Source organism: Osmia bicornis, chromosome 6 (genome assembly GCF_907164935.1).
Source record: "Osmia bicornis bicornis chromosome 6, iOsmBic2.1, whole genome shotgun sequence".
Lineage (NCBI taxonomy): Eukaryota > Metazoa > Arthropoda > Insecta > Hymenoptera > Megachilidae > Osmia > Osmia bicornis.
Genome location: NC_060221.1, coordinates 11795443 through 11820264, shown reverse-complemented (window position 1 = coordinate 11820264; position 24822 = coordinate 11795443). Strand labels below are relative to the sequence as shown.

Below are 24822 nucleotides of genomic sequence, written 5' to 3'. Positions count from 1 at the left end.
CAAGAACGCTATTACATCATGACTATATCCCATTTAACTGTTCTACGATGGCGCGCATAATAGTATAGGAGCTACTCCTTTATCATGATTTACTCTGATCATGATTCGGTTCGTCTTAATTAGAGTCTGATTCGATTCATATCTCGATTACTACCCCTAACTTTCTGCGTGTTTCGATTGGTTTTGCGTCGAGTCGCTTGATTGGTTTGATTGCTTCAGACTTGTTTTAGACCGGCTTCATATTCAATTGCAACTTCACGAGGATTTGAGCCTTGCTGTATTTATTATGTATGTCGACTTAACGATTCAGTTTAATCCAGATTTAATCCAGATTTACTCAGTCGGTCTCAATGACTGGCTCCACTTCTCCTGTTGCCATTATAATATTCATTAAATTGTTTTAAGGTTCCTTGCAACTGCGTGCGTGTCGGATGCGGTAACTGCTGTTGTTACTATCGGTCATTGTATACTCTGACATATCGTTGATTTCTTAATTATTAATTTCGCCACTTGATTATCTATAATTCATAATTGTTTAATCGTTTAGTCTTATTGTTATGCTCACGTTATTTGTTTTATTTACCCATTATGTGTTATATAATGATAGCGCATCTTTTGAAATGAGTTGTTTATTTGTCTGTTCCTGTTTGAGTAAATTAGCTTTCCAGGTCTTGAGCTTCGGGGTTCACAGCTTCGGTTTGTAAATGGGAAATATTAGGACTCTGAATTGAACGGTTGTTAAATTTCAGATTCTGTGCTGGGAACTTTACGGCTTAATTTGCGATGCCGAGAATTGGCGACTGGCTATCTTTTACTTTTATGAAAACTTATACTTACACTTCCAGTGCTATATTATTCGTCGTGGTATGATTGGTGACCTGTTCTGGTTCATGTGGTTATGCATGTGGGTCGGACATCTAACTGATTTTTTACTTTAAACTTGATCCCGGATGAGCTTCCTGTTTGTATTAATTTTACATCAGATTCAATTTTGACTTGAATTTAATCATTCTTATCTTAGTTTATTTCATTTTAAGTTTCGATTGGATTATTGTCCTTATCTGAAATGCTTCGGGTCATTGTTCGAATTCTATTTTACTCCATTTTCGTTTTGCCTTTGATCTGGATCATGTTTTACACTGGATTTTGAATTGATTTATCTGATCCTGGCTTGATTCTGATCTTGAATTGAGCAGGAACCTGTAACTTAACAATAGCTAGTGTGATGCTTATTTGGTTAATTCAGGCCTTGCTTCAGTTTTGATTGTGCTCTTCTTGCCTTTGGCTTATTTCTGATCGTCTTCATTCTATGTCTTCATTTTGATCATAATTTTGATTAATTTTGTAAATTTTACAGGCTTGGCTTTGTTTCCCTTTTTCCCTCCTGTGTCGTTCTGATCTTTTCATACTCAATTTGCCTTCAATTCCGAACGTTATTTAGAATTCCGGCTGGTTTTGATCTTACTTTATTCCCCTTTCATTTTATTTTGGTCCTGTTCTATTCTGGTCCGAGTTGACCTGAATTGATTAGGTTGCAAGCTGTTGATTGGAGCTGGTCTATTATTGTTACTTTGATCTTAATTTGAAATTTCAACTTTTGCATTATAATAAGTATTTATATTAATTGTTATATTAACATAGGGGGTTGACTGTGGCTACTTGGCGAGCGGTCGTCAGTCGGCGTCTTATGGGGAAGGGGTATAGGAACCGGGATTTGCCGCTTTGAGCTGCTACTGTTGGCCTGTGATGGGAGGGGAATATAGTGGGAGGGTATTATTGTTCGGATGGTCAGTTGGTTGACGCTCTGGTGGGAGGGACTGTTAGTTTCGATCCAGCGTACTTATGTGTCTGTCGTCGGCTACTCTGGCAACGGCAGCACCTCCATTATCATCCGTATGGAAGTCTAGGGCATCGAAGGCATCGAAGGCATCGTTTACGGACCCCAAAAAAGTGCGATTTCCTTGCCCTTCAAAAATGCCAAAAACTAAAACTAAAACTACTACTACTTCTTCTTCTGCAACATCGAGGATTGCTGTATCAAGGGTTCTCGCGGGTCCCGGGATCTCTCCTGCGTCGACGACAATTTCAACGACTGCTTCTGCGATCTCAACAGCTGTCGGTGCTGCCTGTATTACTGGTGGTACCGATAGTGCAAATTCAGGACGACCACCTCTTGGAGCGACTGATCTGAGACCCGTCGTGAGTGGAGTGGGGGTATCGCACGTGTATTTAAATGATGATAGCCTCAATCCCTATATCGAGATCCTGGACGACGATTACGAGGAGGATTTTGATCTACCTATGGGACAGGTAGCGGCACCCTCTGGCCTGGCAGCTAATTTGGAGGCTGGAAAGCAACAACAACAAGCTGCAAGGAATCTCAAGGGAAAGGTGACGACTGGCACGGGGGAGGCTGGAGTAGCCGTAGCCGTTGCTGCGGATGCTGCGGCTGCTACGGTTGCTAGGTGCACTGTTGAACTTAGTAAATTTAGTGAAGTGCACGATTATGCCCGCGGATGTGACGATGGTGACGATGGTGGCAACCGCAACCGTGCGAACGTTGGTAACATTGGTAATATTGGTAATATTAGTAAAATTAGTAAAATTAGTAGTAGTAAAATTAGTAATATTGTTAGTAATAGTAGTAATAGTAATAACAATATTGTTAGTAGAGTTAAAACCGACGATGACAATAAGAGTAAGAGCAGAGATGATAATACTGAGAATGAATATGTTGATGTGAATGTTGAGGTGAACAATGATGCAAATTTCCGTGGTGAAACACTTGAAGGAGGGGACGAGGCGGCTGGTGAATCTGGGAAACAAGAGGATGCTCCGGAAAGTGCACATAACATTATTGTGCGTGTTATATGCAAGGAAAAGGCGCAAGGATATGTGGAAGCCGTACAATTAATTAAAAACAGCGTTGGATCTTATATAGGCAAAAACAATGTTATAGGAATTCGACGGGCCTTGGATGGTTCGATTCTTTTTACATTTGCAGCTGGCAAAAAGCTAATGGCAGCGGAGTTCGTGAACAGGATCGAGACCAGGCTTGGAGGCGGATGGAAGGCCTTTATCCAAAATAGATTTGTGGCAGTTGATGTCCTGGAAATCGATCCAATAATGGACACAGAGGAAGTACTGCGTGTGATCAGAAGAGCAGTGGGTGTTGATATTAATGACAGCACTGTTCTACGATTAATGAACCACGGATTGGACCCTGACGGAAGGCTGCGACTCAAGATTGAGTGTGAAGAAGGGCTTTCGCGACGGGTCGTCGGCTTGAGGAGTCTGCAGGTGGGTTGGAGCGTTGCGCGAATCAGAATATGTGAAGGATCACGAAGAATGCACGAGAGAGCCCACGCGGGCGCTATGGTATCAGTTGCCTCTATGAGGGGTGATATAAGGAGAAGACGTGTCGAATCCGCTGAGGAGTTTGGGCGATGGCACGGTGCGAAAGCGTTTCGTTAATTCGTCGATTCGTCGATTCGATCAATGATCAAGAATCGATGGTTGTTGGCCAATTGATTGTGAGAGTTCTACACGAGTTTTAATATTTAATATTTAATATTCAGTATTTAGTATTTAGTATTTAGCATTAAAAATTTAAATTTAATTTAATTTAATTATCTTCATATGCTACAGCATTAATATTAATGTTAGTATCATTTTGTAACCAAATGCTGTATTGCTGTTATTGTTTTGCTTGTTCCATTATTACTGCTTATTATTTTTACTCAATTTATTTGGTCTTTATTATACTTATATTATAATATTATGTTATTATACTTTATAGTTTATATTTTATATTTTATATTTTATATTTTACTTAAGTATTCCATTTATTTTACACTGTACGGTACCATACTATTATTATGGTATACTATATTATTGCATTAAATAATTTACATAATTTACATATTTTACATATTCTCTCTATCTCAGTATATTCTCAGTATATTCTATTCTAATACTGTATCATCGTTTATTTTACTTTATTTGGTTTTATTATTGTTAAGCTACATTCATTAAACCTTAGCTACGTTCACGTTATCTACACATTATGTCAAACTGTCAAACTGCATTGGATTATGTATTGTATAATATTAAATATGATAATTATGATAATTAAATATGAGTAATTATGAATAATGGCTACATTTATTTATTGTACAATACTTTGCGAAACCTACTTCAACTATTTCAACTATTTCAACTATTTCAATTATTCAATTATTTCATCAAATTTAATCAAATTAACCTTAGACAAGATTCGATATGATAATATTTGTTTCCCTGCTTGGCTTGACGTGTCTAATAATATATTATATTTTATCATTCGTAAACTTTATGCTTTGCTTTGATTGCGTTTTTCTTACACTTTCATTACCTTATGTTCTTTGATGTTTTCTATCCTTACTGGTAGCCGGTGTATTGCATGTGTCAGGTTGCGCAAGCATTGTTTCTGGTGGAATTGCCGGTGGGATTATGCGTGCTCTTGTATGATCATGTTGCGGGCTCCATATATGTGCACTCATATTGAAAGCTGCTTTACTTGTGCAGTGCTTAGTGTCTTAATGTATTAAAATAATAATAATAATTATAATAATGCTTCTTTATGTTTCTGCTGTTATTTGTTCATTGCTTATTCCCTCCCTAATTTTGAATGGTTGAAATAATCTGTATAGTTCGGTTAATTGTAATCTGTTTTAATCGCTGTGCTGCTACCTTGATGTGCTTTAATGCTGTTACTTTGTCTTCCTTGTCTTGTTTGTGTAGCTTCAGTAGCACTTATAATAGGGATTGATTTTAGGGGGTAGTTTGTCCTTTACTTCAACCCGCATTAAATTCTGGGGATCAATTGTGGCCGGTTGCTGGGTTGGCTCGTGTGCATCATGATCACTTATTGACTTGTTGTTTGAGGTAATATTGGACATCTTATGGGGGGCCGATTTATATGTACTAAGTGTTTGTTCATGTTCTGTTTTTTCTTTATTAATTTCGCTTTCCTATTCCATTCATCTATGATAATATACTAATATATTGCATTGGTATTGATTCGGGGGATATAATGTGTCTTTTCTTCAATTGCGTAACATCTATAACCGGAATTTTCATGCGACAGCTTCCTATTTTGGCAAGTCGACGTATACTGTTCCATGTACGGCATTTAATCTTACTTTAACTTATCTAATTATTCAATTGCTACTAATTGCTGCTGATTGGCGTTTCAAGATGGGATATCGGATGAAGGTTAGCTGATCTATTGCTTTAATATTGCCCCTTCCCCCCCTTAATCATAATAGCTCTCTTATTGAATTGTATCGTCCTTGGTTATATCCCGGGCCACTGCATTGGATTGGACAGTGTTGAGTGGGCTGCCCGCTGGCTCTCCTCCTTCGCTCGCGTTTCATGTCTAGTATCGATAGATCGACTGATCGAGTTTATGCGATGCTTAGTGCTTACCTTGCGTTGATGTCTAGGTAGCTGGTCCGTTGTCTCCTGGGCTTTTGAATGGTTTGAATACTTTTACAGGAATTAAATTTTGGATTTGGAAATTGAGTTTAGGAAAGTTGAAATAAATTATTCATTAAATCGGGTTATATGTGTATTTATTAACGCTAATTAATTAATTGCTGTGAGTACAATCATGGTCTCCCCCCCCCCTTGTTTTTCCTTCCTCTCTTTATTGAACGTGGCTTTTACTTTTATTGGGCGGAACAAGGTGACCGCGTTTTCGTGCGCGTTCTATACTTTCTTTTTTCTTCAAAATTTCGGCAATATACGTCAATAGTGGGGTTCGTCGGTTTTCATCTAGTATGCAATCGACCAGGGTTTCTGGATATAATACCCCTACTTCTAGTGTTACACGCGCGCGTTCGGCGGTCCACCGTTCGCAATGGAATAGGGTGTGTTCTGCGTCGTCAATTACTGGGGGATTACAGAACCAGCAGTACGGGGTGGTGGCACTGATGCTACGAATTCGATGTAAATACGCGCTGAAGCATCCGTGGTTGGTCAGAATTTGGGTCAGATAATAATTTAAATATAGTGGCCCATTACCCTTTATCCACGGTTCTATGTCGGGTATCAGGCGACGGGTCCATGTGCCGTAGCGTGAATTGTTCCAATGGCGCTGCCAATTGGCATAGGTTTCTCTTTTTACGGCGGCCGTATACTCGTCACGTTCGTCGTCATTTTCGACTTCTAAATCGAATAATCGTTGACGCACATGTACTACTAGGTGCCAGGGCAGGCAACCGGTAAGGACTGTTAGGGCATCATGGGAAACTGATCGATATGAACGGGCAACGCGTATTAAGCCTAGTTTTTGAGTCGGCAATAACAAACGTATCATATTTTTATAATTCACGGCCTCATGCCACACCGGGGCGGCGTACAATACGATGGATTCCATTACGCGATAATATAATATGCGAGGCCCATACCCTCCTCCGCGTAAGTTGGGTAGCAGCCACGATAAATGATGAGCAACTTTTGTGGCCTTCTCGGTGACCTTTAATATATGGCTACGGAACGTTCGATTATTGCTAAATAACACGCCTAAGTATCGCATGGATGAGACGGTTTGTATTATGGAGGACTCATGTTGTAGAATCAAGCCGGCGGGCACTCTGCGACCTGTTAGGAGGACGGCTTCTGTTTTGTGAGTTGCTAGGGTTAATCCGTTTTCAAGGTACCAAGTACCGAGCCGTCGAAGTGCTTCTTCGGCCTTTTCGCATATTCTGGCTAATGAGTTTAATATGATGAGAGCAAGGTCATTCGCGAATGCTATGGATATTACATTATGGGGTAATGCGACTTCTAGAATTGAGTCATAAGCTAGGTTCCACAGGAACGGTCCTAGCACTGACCCTTGTGGTACACCGGCGAACACTTGCTGTTCTATCCACGTGCCGTCAGGCAACGTGGTTCCTATGTACCGATTGCTGAGATAATTCTTCAGCATGGCTATTAACAGGGGTGGAAAGTTACGACGATGGGCTGCTAGTAGTATATTTTCCCAACGGACAGTATTAAACGCGTTTTTTACATCCAGGCCTATTAACAAGCAATGATATATATTTTGACGTGCGCGATTCCATTCGGATATAACCACTTTCATGGCTTGCATTGTGGATCGTTTCTTACGAAAACCAAACTGTCGTGGGGACAAATTTCCGGATTTTTCAACGGCTTCTTCTAGAAGTTCGCGTAAGGCATATTCGAAACCCTTTCCGAGATTGGATAACATACAGAGGGGGCGTAGATCGGAATACGAGTTAAAGGGTTTCCCAGGTTTGGGTATGAGAACTAAACGCCCTACTTTCCATGAATTCGGGAAGTACCCTAGGCGATAACAGGCGTTAAATAAATCGCGTACCCATTCCGGTGCCAACCTGAATATGGGACGAAGGGCTTCTCCCGTTATTCCGTCGCGACCGGGTGCTTTGCTTTGGGATACTTTTGCGAGGGCGATAGCGACATCATGAGCACTGAATGGGTAGGGTACGCGTGGATCTTCTGGTGGGCCTTCTTCGGGGGCTGGTCCCGGGAATAATGGGGCAGGGCGTGTATTAACGGTAGTGCTTGGTCGGTTTAAGGCGGGTGGAGCGGCCAGTCTGACGAGGGTGGATGGATTTGGGGCTTCATGGCTGGGTCCAGGTTGCGGGCTGGTCGACCGGTTTCGTGCGACAGGAATGGAAGTAGTTCTGCCTGCTGATCTGGTATCAGTATGGCTCATAGCATTGAGTGTAGGGTTTGATTCGGGTGTGGTTACTACAGTGGGTTCGGTCACAAATAATTGGGATACGGCGGCTATAAACTCCGTTTCGTTTAACCGTACTAGGGAGGTTTTTCCTTTTAACCTTTTCATGACTGTCTTATAGGGCTTTCCCCATGGATAGCGAGCTACCTCGTTTATCATCTCAGTCCATGAGGCTTCCTTACCCTGTCGAATGGCTTTGATTAATGCACGACGATCGGATATCATGCGTTGATGCAGGGGGTGTTCGAGATTGATTGGCGCATTTCTATTATTGTTCGACATACGTGTAGCAGCGCGACGCGATTTCGCGCGTGATCGCGCCGCGTTTAATCTAAGCTCCGATATCTTTTTGCTCCACCAGGAAACATATCGTCTTTTTCTGGTGGAATTGTTGGATTTCGGTTTTGGGCTGCCTCATACCATGACTCCAGCTCTGTTATGGCTGCATCTATACTTGCTGTATTTTCGAATTCAAAAATGGTCCGGTCGCGAATCCAGGATTCGGTTTCCGGTGGCAGAGAAAGGTTGGCGGCAATTATCGAAGCCCATGCTTCTTTGTCGGGTGGGCTATATTGTATATTCCACGCGGAATTCATAGGTGAGGACTCGAAAGCAGGGGTGGCGGCAAAGCGATGGATTAGATATTTGTGATCTGATCCGGTATATTTTGTTGACACGAACGAGTTTTTTAGACGCGTTTTTAAGGTATGACTACAGGCCATGGTGTCAATTCGCGATTGCTGATGATTACGGGTGAACGTGGGACCTCCTTTGCTGTTTACGGGTATCAGACCGATTTGTTCACAAACACGGAGTAGCCGATATCCGCGCGCGTCGATACGATCTGAGCCCCATTGCACGGAACGCGCGTTGAAATCCCCAGCTATGATTTTCGGTTTGGTGGACGACGCGATTCCGGTTACCAGGCCGTTTAATTGGCTTTCGTATGTACCCATTGTTAGGGAGGGGGAAAAATAGCAACCTAGTATAATGAAGTCGCGAGTTTCTAGGCCTACGCAGCCATCGGAGGTGTGTATCTTACGTATGATTCCCAGCTCGCTGGTTGGGGGTGTTCGTTGCACACACCACATGCTAACGGTTCCGCTTTGGTCTGTATGCCATTCTGGTTGTGGTCGGTATGGCTCGCTGATTACTACAATGTCGGCGCGGTAGTCGTGCACGGCTTGCCAAAGCATGTCTTGTGCTGCGCGACAATGGTTCAAGTTAGCTTGCAGCACAGTAAAGCCGGACATCGTTATTTCCTGTCAATTAAATCATGGGTTAGTTAGGGTTTTGCTCGTCATTTTTTCATACAAATTTTATTTCTTATTATTATTTATTATACGTGTCCTTGTCTAACGATGACTAATTGTTTTAATTTGTGTAATCATGATTTTAGGTGATCTGGTTCCTTACCTATTAATTGGGGCAAATTCCTTTCCTTCGTTCTCTGGTTTCTCTCTCTTGCCTCTCTCCGCTGTTTTTCTTCTTGGCCTCTTCTTCTCTCGACAGATGTTGACGTGATTCCTATGTGGCACAAGCATATGAGTTTCTGATATTTCAAGGTTCAGCGGATATTTTCGTTATGGTTGGGCCACGTTGAATGAGTTACTTCAATTGTGTTTGAATCAGGATTTTAAGTGACGGGGAGGTGGTGTGTATGAACGCGTTCGATTTTTTATGTATTCGCTGACGGTCACAAGATTAACACTTTATCACTAATTGTTAATGAAGTGTATGGACATCACTTTTCTGTACTTACTTACTTGAGGTTGAGGGTGAAATTTAGATGGTAATAGATCCTATCTTGCAGTGTGCGATTTAATCCAATAAACGTTCCTTGACGGTGGCTCAATGGAATATGGACCATCGAGGCTGTGCACAATGGAAAGTGGCGCAGCGCAGCTTCGCTTTAGGGGATTGGTTGGTACATTAGCTTCGGTTACGATGGTGGGAAAGATGGGCGTGGCGAACTGTCAGCAAATGACACGTATGAACGGACTGGGTTCTTGGTGCGTTTAATTTTCTGTCTTTCTTTAAATTAGTAACCTTTTGATTAATATTAATTTAATTTAATTATTCTATTCTGCCGTCCTGTGATATGAATGATTGTGGTTATTGAGTGAATGAACGAATGGTTGCTGCTTCTCTAGCTACTGATATTTAATAATGCATGGCGAGTGGTCTTTTGGCTAACATTAAGGTATTTGATCTAATCTATTTATTGACCCATCTAATTTGAATATGATTGAGGATCGGGGGCTGATGGTGGATGCGGATATACCTCTTACATATTGGTGGTATGTTTTTTATTTGTTTGTTTGATGATTTCAAATACATCGATTAATTGCGCTTGGTCTGTCGTCGTTTTTTCCTGTTCTTCTGTTATTAGAAGTGATGTAGCATCATTCTCATTGCTGTGATGTTCATGTTTCTGCACACTCTCTTCCTTTGTAATTATCGTATGGTTGCGTCACTGAATTGGATATGGTTTATAAGCTTGACTGATTCAATCCTGTAAGGGCGAATTAGTTTCTTTTACTTTTGCCTTTACGTCTTATGCTTTTTTGCTTCTGATTTGTGATCGCCCGTACTGGTCAGTCTCGCTTTTCCTTCTGTCTGCTGCTGAATACTCTTGTTTATAGTTACACTCTCGTTTATGGGTGCTTGTGCATTATTATGGGACGAGATACTTACAGTATGCTTCATCCTGTTTTCACCTTGCTTTTATGTCAAGCCTTCTTGCTTTATTTTAAGTCATATTCTGTAATTGATAGTTGAGTAAATGGTGCGTGTGAGTGGGACCCGACATTGACTGGCTTTATCACGATTGTATCTTACAGTTTGTACATTCTACTCACTATCGGGACTCCCGGCGATATATTACTTTCAGGAGCTGCTATGGTAACTCTTAACCCCCCTTTTTTCGCAAGTGCATCTCCCTTGTAGGATTTTATGCAGTGCATAAGTAATATTAATTTATTAATTTATTAAACTGGTGATTGCTTGATTGCTTTATTTGGCCTGATGCAAACTCTAACCCTGTTTGACTGGCGGATTGGGTGTGCGAGCACTGCTACGCATTGCTTTTCTTTGAGTTTAAAGTTTATACAACGGGGTTGTGGCTCTTCCCATAGTGGGGAATGGGCTTTCCCCTTGGCATGCAGTTGCACGGACAGACAGCTTGGATGTTTCTTATCTTAGTCGGTGACTGCTGATGGAATAAAGCATGATGGTTAATGGATGTTTGGCCCTATATTCTATCCATAATAGGTGTTTACATTTTGTATCCATTATTATTATTTGATTGTTATGCTTACTGTCATCATCGTTTGCTGCCAATATCTTCCTTGAGTTTTGTTAATTTCAAGTTCCTTTTATATGTACACTTTGTCATGATTCACGGTGGTACGCTGAAAGTTTAAGCGCTGATTTCATTACTGGTGTCAGGCACCTATTTATTTAATTACTATTTACTTACCTTTTCAACATTATTCTTCTTGTTGGTGTGCCTTTGCTGTTTGTCCCTAGATTGTTGATTGACTGTGTGATGGGGACTGGTAGCTCTCTTTCTCTATGCAACTGATTTGATGCAATTTCTTTTCAATTATATACCTTGCCTGCCTGGGATATACAGATTCCCCGTTTTTCCGTTCCCCCTTTTTCTTTTACTTCTTTTGTCTCTTATAGACTTTCTTTCTATCCTTCTTCCCTCAATTGGATTAATTCATGCCCGTTCGCTCGCTTGTCCATTTATTGTCGACTATGCCTTTTGAGGTAACTGCTGAAGATTGCTCTCTGTTATGGCCTTGGTCTTTTTGGTAATGCGGGTGCTGATGATGGCTTTGTGGATGGTCGATCTGGGATGACATTGATAATGACGGTGATATGAATGACAAATATTCTTTCCTCGTAATTGATAATTGATTTTGATTTGATTTTGTTATGTTCGCCCTAAGTATTTGAATTATTACATTGACCTAAGTAGTTCTGCCTCTTGGAACTGGGCTGATCATAGGAGCCACCTGGGTGGTTTTTTCTTGTCGCACTTGATTGCATATTTGATTGTATGCTTAATTGTATTCTGATGTAGCCCGTTGATCCTCTGGTTATTTCTATTTTAAGATACCTTTTGTGATCATGACTGAGTGACGACACTTTGCTGTTGCTGCTCATCATGCTGATTTCTTTCCCTTGATTGATTGACTATATGAACGGACGTATGTATGCGCGTTAGTATAGGTTTGTGGGAATGTGCATAACTTATATTTATTTATTATTTTGTGAATTTAGTTGTGTGTCATGCTCCTAGCTACTTCCCTAGATAAATTCCCCTTACATTTATAATTGCATCTATAGTGAGTATTCAGTATCACCCGTTATTATCGCCATCATTGCCTATATGCTTTTGGAGCACTCAGGCCAGTTTTAACTTTATTCGATCTAACTTCATTTTATTTAATTTATAATCGGTTGCACAGTTTCAATTTTAATTCTGATTTGTAATTTGATTTTAATTTAATTCTATTTGATTTTATTCTTATCATGTGATTTTACTCTAATTCCTCTCATTAGCATGCTTTCCTGATTTTATTAATTATTAATTTAGTGCACTTGAGAGATAACGTGAATTGCTGATTTGGAAAGGTACATTATCCCCTATTGCCTGTTGTTGCTCTTTAAATACCTTTTCTTTGCCGATGTGTTTTCGGTTCTTAGTACCGAACTTAAATTTCCAATTCCTAGTCGATCATGTGATAAAGGGATGTTGTCTTATCTTCTATGAATGATTGGTTACTGGATCTGGTACAGCGAATGAGTGTTTTTGTAGACAATACGGTGGCTGGCTCTGTATTATCATGCATTGTATTAAACAACTTTTTCTTAAATATTCTATCCATAATAGCATACCTTTCCGTCTTTACTTCTTCCTCTTCTTCTTTTGCTAACGGGGTTAATGCATGCTATTTGCTTACTTATTCGCTTCGTCCTTGGTAGCATTCTTGGGGTAATTGCTGAGGTCGGTTTTGTGGTTGCATTGGTCTCCCCGAGCGGTTGAGGGTCTGATGATAGTTTGAGCGTGATCAGGTGTGCTATGTTTCCTCTCTTTGATTTTGGCTATTCCCATCCTGATAGTTTCTGTTAATCCTGTTTTCAGTTTCACCTTTGTGTATTTCATCGCTATAATAGTCACAGTGATAGCTTCTTTGCCATATCTTCATCAAGTAAATATTTAAACGACATTCCGGGTTGACCTGTGGATTTGAAGTTATATTATTATCCCTAATGGACTGTTATTACTCACATTATTATCTGACAGCATCTTAATGTTGTTTAATCAAGTTACGTCACTGTAGACTGCCCTTGTCTTATTTGTGACTGTGTGTATGTATACGTGTGAGTGTGCGATTCATATGATTAATGAACAATGTTACTTTCTGATAAATTCTAATTTTAATTTTTATAAATGGTGTTAACTTAATTTAATCTCTGTACTGATCGGTGCAAACTAACTCCTTAAGGGCCGACATATTAGTTTGTAGGTTAGGATGTTGTGTACTGACTTTTCTGAAGCCTATCATTATGTAAACTGCATCGGACTTTGGTCGCTCACACTGAAATTCATTTAATTTAATTTGATTTCATTTTGAATCGCTCTGATTATACAGGTTAATTTACTTTATTCAAACTAACCTTTGGCTTTATTTCATTTTATTAGTACATCTTCCCTTATCAGACCATTCGTATAAGTTGTATCTTGATAATTTGATCCTGAATGACGTGGTGTTCGGTTTCGATTAAATGTTTTAGTTTAGTCACCTGCTATTCGGGGTCGCAGCTCTTAAGAAATAATAAATTTTGACGTGGGATGCTTCGCTTGGTATATGGAACATTGTCTGGAATATTCATGGTAACGGGAGCGCACTCTGTCGGTCATTTTTGTAATACGATTCGATTTTGACTTATTCGATTGCACTCGATGCGATTGTTGGACATCCGATTCGATCGATTGCTTGAGATCCGGTTTGATTTACTTACAATTAATTTTATTTATTTTTTGGCATTTACGCACGCGATCTGTGTGAAGGTGAGATTGGGGGCAGTCTGCTGTAATACGTGACACGGTTTAAATTATTCTCGCATGTATTCATGATGCTGAGCTTGCATTTGTAGTTTACAATTTCTCTCTTCATTTGTTCGTACGTACTTATTCTTGGAAACTTCAATTTCTTATCATAAAACTGAATATTGGTCCTTTTCCTATGATTGCGATCGCGATCACGATATAATGTGGCGGTATGAATTCGCCATTAAACAAATTGTTGGTTGCCATTGCTTAATTATTTTATGTGTTGCAAGGCGGCGATTTGGTATCTTCTTATTAAATGATATTGCTTGACTTAACGATTGAGCTTGCATTGGCATCTTTAAATCGCGTGATTGATTCTTTTGGGCCTGGGTGCCCTAAGCAGTTATGTGGGACAGTGGAATATCGCGTGCTCTTGCAGTCGTTAGTGGGGACGTATAGCTACTGTCGTTGGCATAGCGGAGGAATTAGGTTGGCCGGGTATGCGCACGCGTACTGTACGACAGGTTGTGATTGTGCAATAATAAATTGGTAGTTATTAATTAATTCATGTCTATATTTATTATTTTTACTTGGGTTTACTTACGCTTATATTTATTTTATATTTGAACACCTGAATTTATGCTTACTTTATATCTTGATTACATACTTATCCTAATATTATCCTAATATTAATATTATTATTCATATTCTTAATACACTTAGACACAAATTAGTAGGTGAGGTATAGGGCTGTGAGTGCGGAGGTGATTGAGCTTAAGCTTACACGGCTAGCTAATCTGTTAGGCTACTTATGCACTTCACTGGTGGGTGTGAGGTGGATGTGAATGGAGGAAGGTACATTGAGATGAACATGACTGGTGTAAATTGCATGGATAATTGTGAGGATTGTGCGGGTGCGGGGTATGATGGTGTGGCGAGTATGGGCAACAGTTGTGCATCAAATCTGTGTGCGAATGGGGTGAACGGTGAAACGATGTGTCATGATAGTGAGTCGGATGATTGATCAAGTGATTTGGGGCATGGGCCTCCTGGAGGGTTCCCTGGCCTGCTCGTTGGCTCGGTGGCTGAGCATCCACTTCCATTAGGGGGGGGAGGTGGCGCACTACCCCTTGATGGTAGCGAATTTGACCTGGTTTGCCTCGTTTGTGTTTGCCTTTGCCTTAGTTGATATTGTCCTCGACGAGACCAGCGATACGGGTTTGGCGCCTAGTCGACGCCTGACTGAGGTGTACCACTGCTGTGGCGTGCCGCATCATTTCGCGTTGTATACGCTCCACCCGGGTGCTTACCGCCCTTTCAACGGACCCGCAGATGATGGCATCCAGTTGCTGTAATAATAAAATTAGAAGTTAATTATCCGTTATTGTATTCGCGATAAAGTATTTGCGACAATATAGGATGTCGTAAATTTTGGTATTATTAATAATAATTGGATTCCTTAATTTTGGTCGGCTCTGGGTACGTTCTCGAGATTGTTTCTTAATAAAATTTTCAGTTTATTGTTCCAGAATAGGGTTAGCTGCGATTCTGATCTTGATTATGTTGATTATGCTCATATCTAAGTTTAAGTCTTAATTGTGATATTGTTCGTATTTTCGATCGCGACCCTATTGCGGTGTGGTTTCGGGTTGGTTTCTATTTAGATTTGTTTAATCTACACTGTATTTTGGCTTCATTGATCCTGATTTTGATTCTGATTTCGATCTTGATTTCCTTGAGCTTAAGTCATTCTATTCTGATTTGATTTCTGTTCTTAACTTAATAGTAAATGCTAATTTAAGTGTTGAACTGGCTTCATGATGATTCCAGTGGGGTTTAAGGGGCTGACTTTGACTCAGTATACTGCCCTTGAGAATGGCTTTATTCAACTTAATCAATTATTGCTGCTTTTGTCTAACTGCTAATACTGATTTTGTTTAGGATACGGGTTACAATCTGGGCCGGGATTTGATATCGTGCTACTCTAATGTATACCTTCACCTTAATTTAATTGATTTTGATCTGATTCTGATTATTACCTCAATATAGGTTGGTATTGGTTTAAATGATCTTGTTCATTGATTAATTCTAGGTACAACGTCATTACGGTTGACTTGATTCTGATTCTAATTTTAGTTTTTAACTTCAATTCCACTCTACTCGTTTCCCTGCTCTGGACCCCGACTTATATTTGAATTATGCGGTCTGTGTCCCATCTAATTTTCCTTTTATTGCCTGATTTATGGTGGATTGATTTAATCCCGATTTCAACTATATTTTGTTTAATTTCGGAACGTTATTATGCAGACATAATGTGTTTTCACCTTTAGGTCGATTTCGATTTTGAACTTTGTTTTGACTATGATTTTGAGCTTAGTTACAGGTTTATTTAACCGCGACCTTATTGCATTTATGATCCTGGCTTGGGCTTGATCTTCATTTCTTTTCATTTCAGTCTGAATTCTAAAAGTCACTTGGTTCTGATTTAGCTGGAATTGATTAGGATTAAATTATGGTTACATATGACTTTACTACGGTGACGATTATGTTTAGGATTGGTTGTAACGTTTAATTGAGTTTAATTAGGCGTATTGATTTGATGTGATTTGATCTAATCTGACTGGAATCGCTTTGATTTTGAGTTTGCTCTGGTCTAATTAGGGTTGTATTTTAAGTGCAGTCATGAACGGATATCATTGGACATCTTTATTCCCACCAGGGTCTCGATTTGATAATAATTAATTTCGGGTGATTGACTGGGTCCCGGTCTGATTGCGGATCGCAGTTCGGAGTTTAATTTGATTTGATTCAATATAATTCAATTTGATTGTGGTCCTAACTGTGATTCGTTGTTGATCTTGAATTCACTTCATTTCATCTTATTCGTTTTATTTATTTATTCATTTTATTTATTAATTATTTATTTTTCACTTATTCTATTTCACTTACTCTATTTTGTTACGACAATTTGATTTTAATTTTAACGTTCAATGTCAGATTAATACAATTTGGCTCTCTATTGTAATTAATCTACCTCGCTACCGACTTTGCTGCATTAGTCTAATTTCATTGCGAATTCGATTTTGCCTGGCCACATTGGCTCTACCTTCTAAAATTGGAATTTGATTCTATATTTGAATTTATTCGGAATTTGGTATTGTCTCATTTCATTTCTTAACCTTGACAGCGCTGGGGAGACTGATGTACTGATGATTTGATGGGTTTGATAAATCAGATAAATGTGAGTATGTGCGTGATCGACGTTTGTGATGCTCAATTGGTACTTATATCGGGGCTCAGCAGGATTCTTCCCTGATTCGGGTCTGTCGTGGTAGGCGGGCGCGGGGTCCCGGGGTCCGTTTCTGCCGTGGAGCTGGCCCCGGCATTGTCTTCGTCTATGGTCGCGATGGCGGGCAGAAGATCGTTCTTCATGTTCTCCATTTGCACGGGCGATTCGATGTCGGTCGGCGGATCTGTTGAATTGGCACACATATTTACTTAGCTCACTTGCCTGCTGCGTCGGGGACGGATTCGCGACTCACTGGCTCCCGTGTCACTCGCACTGTCACTTCATTTCACTTCATTTTGCTTACATTTTGATTTGTGCTTGCACATAGTGTTTAATGTTTAATTTATATTTGAGATTTACCCCTTTTTCTGCCTTTCTTCCCCTTCCTGTGCTCTGTGTTGGCGTTCGTGTGTGGATGCTGCTTGCTAGCTGCTGTCGGCTGAAGCTCGCTCCTTTTCCTTCTTTCCTTTCCTCTTCTTTGTTCTTACTGTAAATGTTAATTGCTGAATGAGTTCGGGTGAATGAGGACAGAATTGGGTGGAATTGACTCCTTGACTGATTGATTCATCAATCTGTCGATTTGTGTGTTAATTGTATGTTGATGGATTGGAGGGGTAATGGAACGAGAGGGGTGATTATAGTTATATGTCGACTAAGGTTTGATGTTTTGGATATCTTATGGTAAAGGATTCAACGAATGACCTACCTATTTGGTGAACGACTGGTCGGATTAAATTCAGGATCGCTAGTGGTTTACTAGTGGTTTGCTGGTTGAGTGAGTTTGATCGAACTGGACAGAGTGAAACGTAGAGAACAAATGGGTTGGTTGGATGAGCTCTTTCCAAGTGTCGTTGCCAGTCCCCTCTGTGACGGCTGAGGAGGATGGATTTGTGCTGGGTCGGCCGGTGATTGGAGGACGGGGGGAGGTGCTCATTGGTCGGTCGGGCGCATTCTTTCATGATTTGCGCAGGGCCGTGTGGCGTATAGGGGGCTGAGTGGGGGATGGTTGGGGAAGAGCGTATCCCTTCCCTTGCCTTTCACACCTCACTCCGCGTTAGTGGTATTCTTGGCAAGTGCATAGCTTATGACTATGTTAATTAAACATGCTTTAATATAGATTTAATATCAGCTCGAGGGCGATAGACTGACCATTTAATTGAGTATGATGTAAGGGGAATATTGATTCAAAGCAGTTTCTGCTTATAGTCGTGGAATGGTAATTTGTCAGGATGTAATTATTCATTCAGTCATTCTTTTATTTCTTTTATCTTCTTCTCTTGTCCTAACTTATTGACCTAGACATGATTGGTAATGGTGTCTGCTGTTATCTTGTGACGTGTAAGATTCATATTTTATAATAATAATAGTACGCTTGATGTTCTATGCTTGATACTGATCTATCTCACCTTATCGAATTGGCTGGTTAATTATTCGGTTTAACCGATCAATGATATATACTTCGAGCCGACTCGTGCAATTTCTCTGTGCCACATTTGATTAATTGCTCGAAGTTTTATTCAAATCTTGGGGTGGTTGTAAGACATAGGCTGATCTGATTAGATATCTTAATACCATGATGTATGAAAGTTGATCGAACTGACTCATGGTCATGGCACCTAGGTGAATAGTTCCCTTCTAGTCTGTGTTTATTCTTATACTTCTTATTCGAACTATTATTTTGTGCTGCTTTTAGCGGGTGGTGGCCCTTCATTTCTTTAAAATGGATAATCAACTTTATGATAGTATTTAGACGGGCTGTTACTTCATATTGTTTTCAGTTCTATCTTATTTAATTGCGTGAGCACTGCTGAAGTCATTCTTGTTGGTATGGTTTGCGCGGGACGGGCACCTTTTATACCCATAGCTTGATATTGCTTGTCTTATATATTGACCACTTCAATATCCTTCAGTATCTCTGGATATGTAATGGCCTGGTACTTGACTTTGGATTTCAGGCTCATAAATTTGGTTCGCTGGTCGTGTCGAGTGGGTCCTTTCAGCTGGTCCCCATTAATTCTACACTGCTTTCACTAAATCCATTTGGATTTGTTTATAATTTCATAAACATTTCACGCAATTGGTTTAACCTGATATTATTTAATTTATTTCTTTTATTTCTTTTACTTTATCCCAGCTTCATTTAGCCACCTTAATTTGAATTTTGACAAGATACCATTGCCCTGTTCTAATTAGTCCCATACTTTAATCTATTCCTGAAAATCATCTGATCTCACTTCGAGTCAGTCAGGTAGTGTTGAATCTGACGCGCAATTTAACTTGATTTAATCTTAATATAATACTGCTGTTATTCTGATTTCGGCTTGAGTGGAATGAGGGGTGGGATTTGATTGTGATTATGGTGATTCAATCTTCGCTCCTCTTACATTTTGTGCTGAATTCGAATTCGATTTTGATATTGACGGTCATTCCATTCTTAGTTGCTTCAGATACCTGGATTCTGGCCTCCTCATGATCCCTATATTTAATCGACTAATTATAGGATTACATTTCTATTGCAATCTAATCCCAATCTACTTTAATGTTATTTCTATTTAACAACTTTAATGGTGAACGGGATTGGGTGCTGGCTATGATTTACCTAATCTTAAATTTTATTTTAGGATTGCTTGACGCTCAATCCTGACTTGATTTAATTGATTGACCTCAATCACCATTCTTAATGGTAATATATTCTTTGAGCGATTATTGATACCGATCTTATTTTGAGTTTGGTTTGATTTGGATTTTATTGAGTATGATCCCTGTCTCAATTTTGCCGGCCCGATTCTAGTTCCTATCCTTTTATTTTTTCTTTTCTTATTCTTACTTAACTTACCTGCTCTTAAGCCTGCTTCGTCTCGTTGGTTCTTTTCTGTTCGTTTACCTGCATAACTCAGTGTTGGTGTAGGTATACAGTGTGGTCACTTGCGTAGCGATGCCGGCAAACTGTTGTCGTCATTGCTTCTCATGGAAGTTTGATTCCCTAGTGGTAGATAATTTGGCTATTTCTTTGAATGTCTGATTGAACTGTGCAATTTGTTTGATATCGGGTGGTTGACGCTATAAGCTATAACTGTTTATTGTTGTCACCTCGCCCTGTTGTCATCACCTTGCCCTTACCTTGCCACTCTGCTTTAATTAAATACTTATTTACTGTATTGCATGGTGTGCCGGTACGTCCGGTTATATTATTTTAAAATAGAACTATTCGATCTCTTTAAGTTTGAATTTTGAATTCCGGCGGCCGGGCTTAAAGCCACAGGGCTATGATTATGGAAATTGGTCTTCCAGATTTGAATTATAAATTTTATTATAAATTTTCGATTGAAATTTCGTAATTTTGGAGTCGGGGCTGGGTATTTACGGATTGGAACCTATGATTTCGGACATCAGTGTTAATCATTTTATCATGCTTACGCTTGAGACTGGGCTTATGCTACTGATTTGTCATGTATAATTCATAATTTGCCCTGCTAGTCAACTCATACACTCGCGTATATGTGGCTGAGTGCAGTTGTTTGGTTTCACTTTGACCTTGATTATGTTTCTGGTATTCTTCTGATTTTGGTCTATCTTTTGATCTGAATTTGCTGCAGTTTATAGTGTAAGTGTGAGGCTGTATTGATTGAGGCTCGGGTTTGATTTGATTTGAGCATGATTCTGGTCTTCACTTTCATTTTGATCGGTTGAGACTCGACTTGATTTCGATCCCGGTTTCGCTCTTAGTTCCGATTTAATTCCGATCCTGATTTCGATTTCGACTCCGATTCGACTCCGATTCTGATTTCGGTTTCGGTTTCGTTACAGTCCAAAGGATAATGGCGATCTTGATTCTGGTTTCAATTCCGATTTTGATCAAGGGTTCGATTTCGATCTTGATTCCGATTAAATTTTCTTAGGTCTTCATTGTTGTTTTCTGTTGCATGCGGACTTGCCTCGAACGCGATATGATAACAAACAGATGGGACGGGTAACTTGCAATTTATTGCCCTATTCTAAAGACGATACAGGGCGGCACGGTATATTGTGGAATGGTTCTTGTCCTTGACTACAGATTTGGGTACTGCTGTGTCTTGGTTATGGCCCTTGCGACTGATTCCAGATTTTATACAAGCTGCTATTTTTATTTTTATTATTTTATCCTTATCCTTATTGTTCAATATTTTATTTATTATGAGCGGATGTTGGGAATATTGTCCGGCTGCTTATTGTCTGATTATTGAAGGGTTGGTTCTGACCTTCGATCTCTGTAGTGTCGGTGTGGCTGCTGCACTGCGTCTCTCCTTTTGTAACTCTTCTTCCTTTATCTGCACGTGATTGTTAACAATGGAGTTCCCCCTTCCTCTCTATCCTTGTTAATCCATCATTTTTATCGTTGTTTGTAGCTTAAAGTAATTTCTCTCTCCTTTTAATTAATGAATTGGCTCACTTTGATTTGATTTAATTAATTCTGCTTGATGGATCAAACGTTACTGTAATTTGTATTGTTCATGAGTGGGAATTGCTTCATTATTTTCTTCTATAAGTTATTTTATGTCTATCATCAATGGTTATGCTGACTTTTGCACAGGCCGTGCCCTGAAAGGTTTTTCTTTCTTGACTTGAGCTAGGGTGGCTAATGCTTTATCCTACATCAGTTCCTTACTTTTCTTGGAATTGTATTGCTTCAATATAAAGCGAAGTAAAGCGAAATCTAGAATGGCAAAGATTATGAGGAAGCGATCTTCGGTTCTCGGCATCATGAATGACTTGTCTGTGGGTTGATCTCCTTTACGAATAATTAAATAAAATGAATGCTCTCTTTGCAAATTTCCATTAAATCAATTTCCCTGCCGTATTAAGCTATCTATGAGTATACTTCTTATTTGTTCATCACCTCGGTTTGCTTCGTTTTATTATTACTATTGTGCCCGGATTTTATCCTAAGTTATTACAATTAAGCTGCCGTTGCTGATAGGAGTCTCTATTTAAATTTTGAATCTCTTATCTATCTCTTATTTCTTTATTTCTTTACACTGTTATACGTATTTGTAGCATCTATTTTGCTGCTAAAGGTTTGGTCTTTCGTCTTTCCTTTATTTATTTTTGCGAACAGATTCCGCTTGTTAGGATTGCAATTGGACACGTTTGGCCTCTCCATTTATTTTTTAGTATTTAGTATGTTAAGATTTATGATCACCCTGGTACTTTAAGTGACACCTACGGTTTCATGGGGTTTGCTCGTTGACTGTGTATCGCGGGTCATATTTCATCTATTTCATCATCCCTTGCCGATACGACTTTTCGTTCCGGCTGGTATGGTTGTCCGCCCATTGTATGGCAACGTTGGATGAGGGTGAGAGTTGCAGGGCTTGTTTACGGGCGTTATTTCCTTTCCTCTCCTAACTGCTATGTTTGGATTGGCCTGCCGGGCGACCAAAGAGGCTTGTGCGTCGGTGCACACGTGTTTTGCTCTTAGGCTCCGCACGTGTTGCGGAATTTGGAAATGTTCATAAATGGTTAACGAATGACTTGTATACTTGTGGGTAAGCTCCAGATGTGTATGTTAAATGATTTCATATATCACTGTGCACCATTGTAAGTACTGAGGCGTGACTATTCGGAGATGATTCCCTTCATATTATGTATTAAAGGTAGGGAATTGTACCTGGGGTAAATGTAATGTTCATGGGACGGGTTGCAAGATTGAGTGATTGAATGCATGCGAGAGTTCATGTCTTCCCGGTTATATTCATAAATTGTATTCATTAATTTAGGTGTATATTATACATTATATATTTCACCATAAATTTGTTTCTCTTTACATGGAATACATAGTAGTACACCTCCTTTAAATTTTAGTGGTGGGTATAGTAGATAAAGCTAGTAAGCATAGCGATGTTGTATTGTATTTTGAGAATAATTGCTTGCTTGCTGCGATACTTTAAGAGAATACTCGGCTTCTTGTCAACGTTTTGTTGGATTGCGGTTTGCTGTTCACTCAATGTGGCAGAGTTTAGTGTGGTTATGTGCTTGTGATGGACTGGAGTGGTCGATAGCTCATTTTATTATTCTTTCCGTTACCATATTCTTCCAACCAACTGTTTTATTGGTTTACTACAATTATTCGTTCCATCGTTCTACCGCTCTCTTACATTACTTATCTTATTGTCCTATAGCCTGGATGTTATTTTGCCTTTATATTCTCTTAACTTTCTTACTCTCTTCTTACTGTTACTGTTTTATCTTTTTTTTTATCGATTTGAGCTGTTATTGACTGGTTTGATGGACGCATTGATTTCATTTAGTTCTTGATAGGATTTGGGATCCTGGGTGCGATTGTTCTTATCGAAATGCAAAGTTGCTTCGATTATTTAATATGGTGGTCATAAGGTTGATTTAATTGTTTTATTTGTTTATCTCGCTAATTTTCCTTACTGCCATATTGTACAAGGGGGGTCTGTTTATTATTCTAGTATTCTGGTTATCGTAGTTTCTAGTAATCTTATAATTGTAATCTAAATTTTATATATATTTCATATCTTTTGTAATTTCAGTATTAACTTTGATAAACAGATGAATATGTCAAGGATTCATGTTTGTCCTCTATTCTATAAAGGGAATAAAATCCGGATATCGCATCACTATGTTTTCTTTATGACATGTATTTTACAGTTGGATTGTTTTTAAAAATCCAAATTTACCGATTTCGCGCGGTAACTGTATGGTAGTCTGGTGCACAACACTAATAGTTTATTAAATTATAATTATTTGACGCATTACACTTCCCTCCTATTCTATTGTTGGTATCATTTTGTTATCATTTGCTCTTTGGATCGTTGATTTCATTGGATGGTAAATGGGTGCTTGCTATGACGGCACCCGTAATGGTATGTGCCCACATAGGATAATGTTTTGATTATCGATGGACCGGCAATCATTTCGTACGCTTACTCATTAGATGTCGCGACAATAGAGGTGCGTATACTTACTTATTTTGTTATCAATTTATTTAGATACTTTTGGTATTATTCTCTTATTAATTATCGTGAGACTCCACATTTTGGTATCTTTACGCTTCAGTACATATTGTTTATTTTCATGATTACAATATTTCTGCTAGATCAACCGCAGAGCTAAATTTAAATTTCAAACGATGGGTTTGTATGGTTTATGGACGTTGCCTGGCGGGTCGTTTTGGTTTCCTATCTTCGTCATTGTATTCATCTGCTATGCGTGTTTATTTTGGCGTCTGCAAGTGACAGGTGCATGTCCTGGAATGAAATAGATTACATTGAACTAATTAGCTAATAATGAATTGCTTACCCTCGTCCGTATATATTGGCTGCGGCACTCTCTGTTGCCTTGGGTCATTAGAGGACTTAATTTTCATTTCAGTATGTTCTGTTCTCATTTTCATTGAGTCATGTATATAGTATGCATTATATATTTCACAATAAATTGTTCCACTTCATATTGAATATATAGTATTACATTCTTTACATTACTGCTACCTCTTTTGGAAATTTTAGTGGTAAACGTGGTGAATAACTGGAGCAAGCATAGTAGTGTTGTATTATATCTTGAGAATAATTGCTTGCTTGCTCGCGGCAATGCTTTATGAGAATACTCGGTTTCTTGTTGACATTTCCTGTTTAATGGCGGTTTATTGTCCATTCAATGCAGTGGAGTTTAGTGCAATCTTTGTGCAAG

General features: G+C 39.3%; 3 long non-coding RNA genes across 8 annotated transcripts; all 3 read right to left on the bottom strand.

The window, feature by feature from the left end:
* Positions 1-8961: 8961 nt before the first annotated feature.
* On the bottom strand, positions 8962-9614 carry LOC123987923. Its single transcript, XR_006829533.1, has 3 exons — positions 9538-9614; positions 9188-9298; positions 8962-9033 (listed from the first exon to the last, which is right to left on the bottom strand). It is a non-coding gene; the product is annotated as an uncharacterized LOC123987923 (long non-coding RNA).
* Positions 9615-10097: 483 nt separating this feature from the next.
* Positions 10098-13643, bottom strand: LOC114881494. 6 transcript variants are annotated; one of them, XR_006829474.1, is made up of 7 exons: positions 13466-13643; positions 12683-13386; positions 12459-12620; positions 11253-11977; positions 11092-11184; positions 10469-10985; positions 10098-10393 (listed from the first exon to the last, which is right to left on the bottom strand). It is a non-coding gene; the product is annotated as an uncharacterized LOC114881494 (long non-coding RNA). The 6 variants fall into 6 exon arrangements; XR_006829473.1 differs by having other exon boundaries at positions 10098-10535; positions 10633-10985; XR_006829470.1 differs by having other exon boundaries at positions 10099-10985; positions 12683-13026; positions 13077-13386.
* A 3376-nt stretch (positions 13644-17019) lies between these two features.
* Positions 17020-17925, bottom strand: LOC123987919. Its single transcript, XR_006829528.1, has 3 exons — positions 17837-17925; positions 17491-17617; positions 17020-17314 (listed from the first exon to the last, which is right to left on the bottom strand). It is a non-coding gene; the product is annotated as an uncharacterized LOC123987919 (long non-coding RNA).
* Between the last annotated feature and the right edge of the window lie 6897 nt (positions 17926-24822).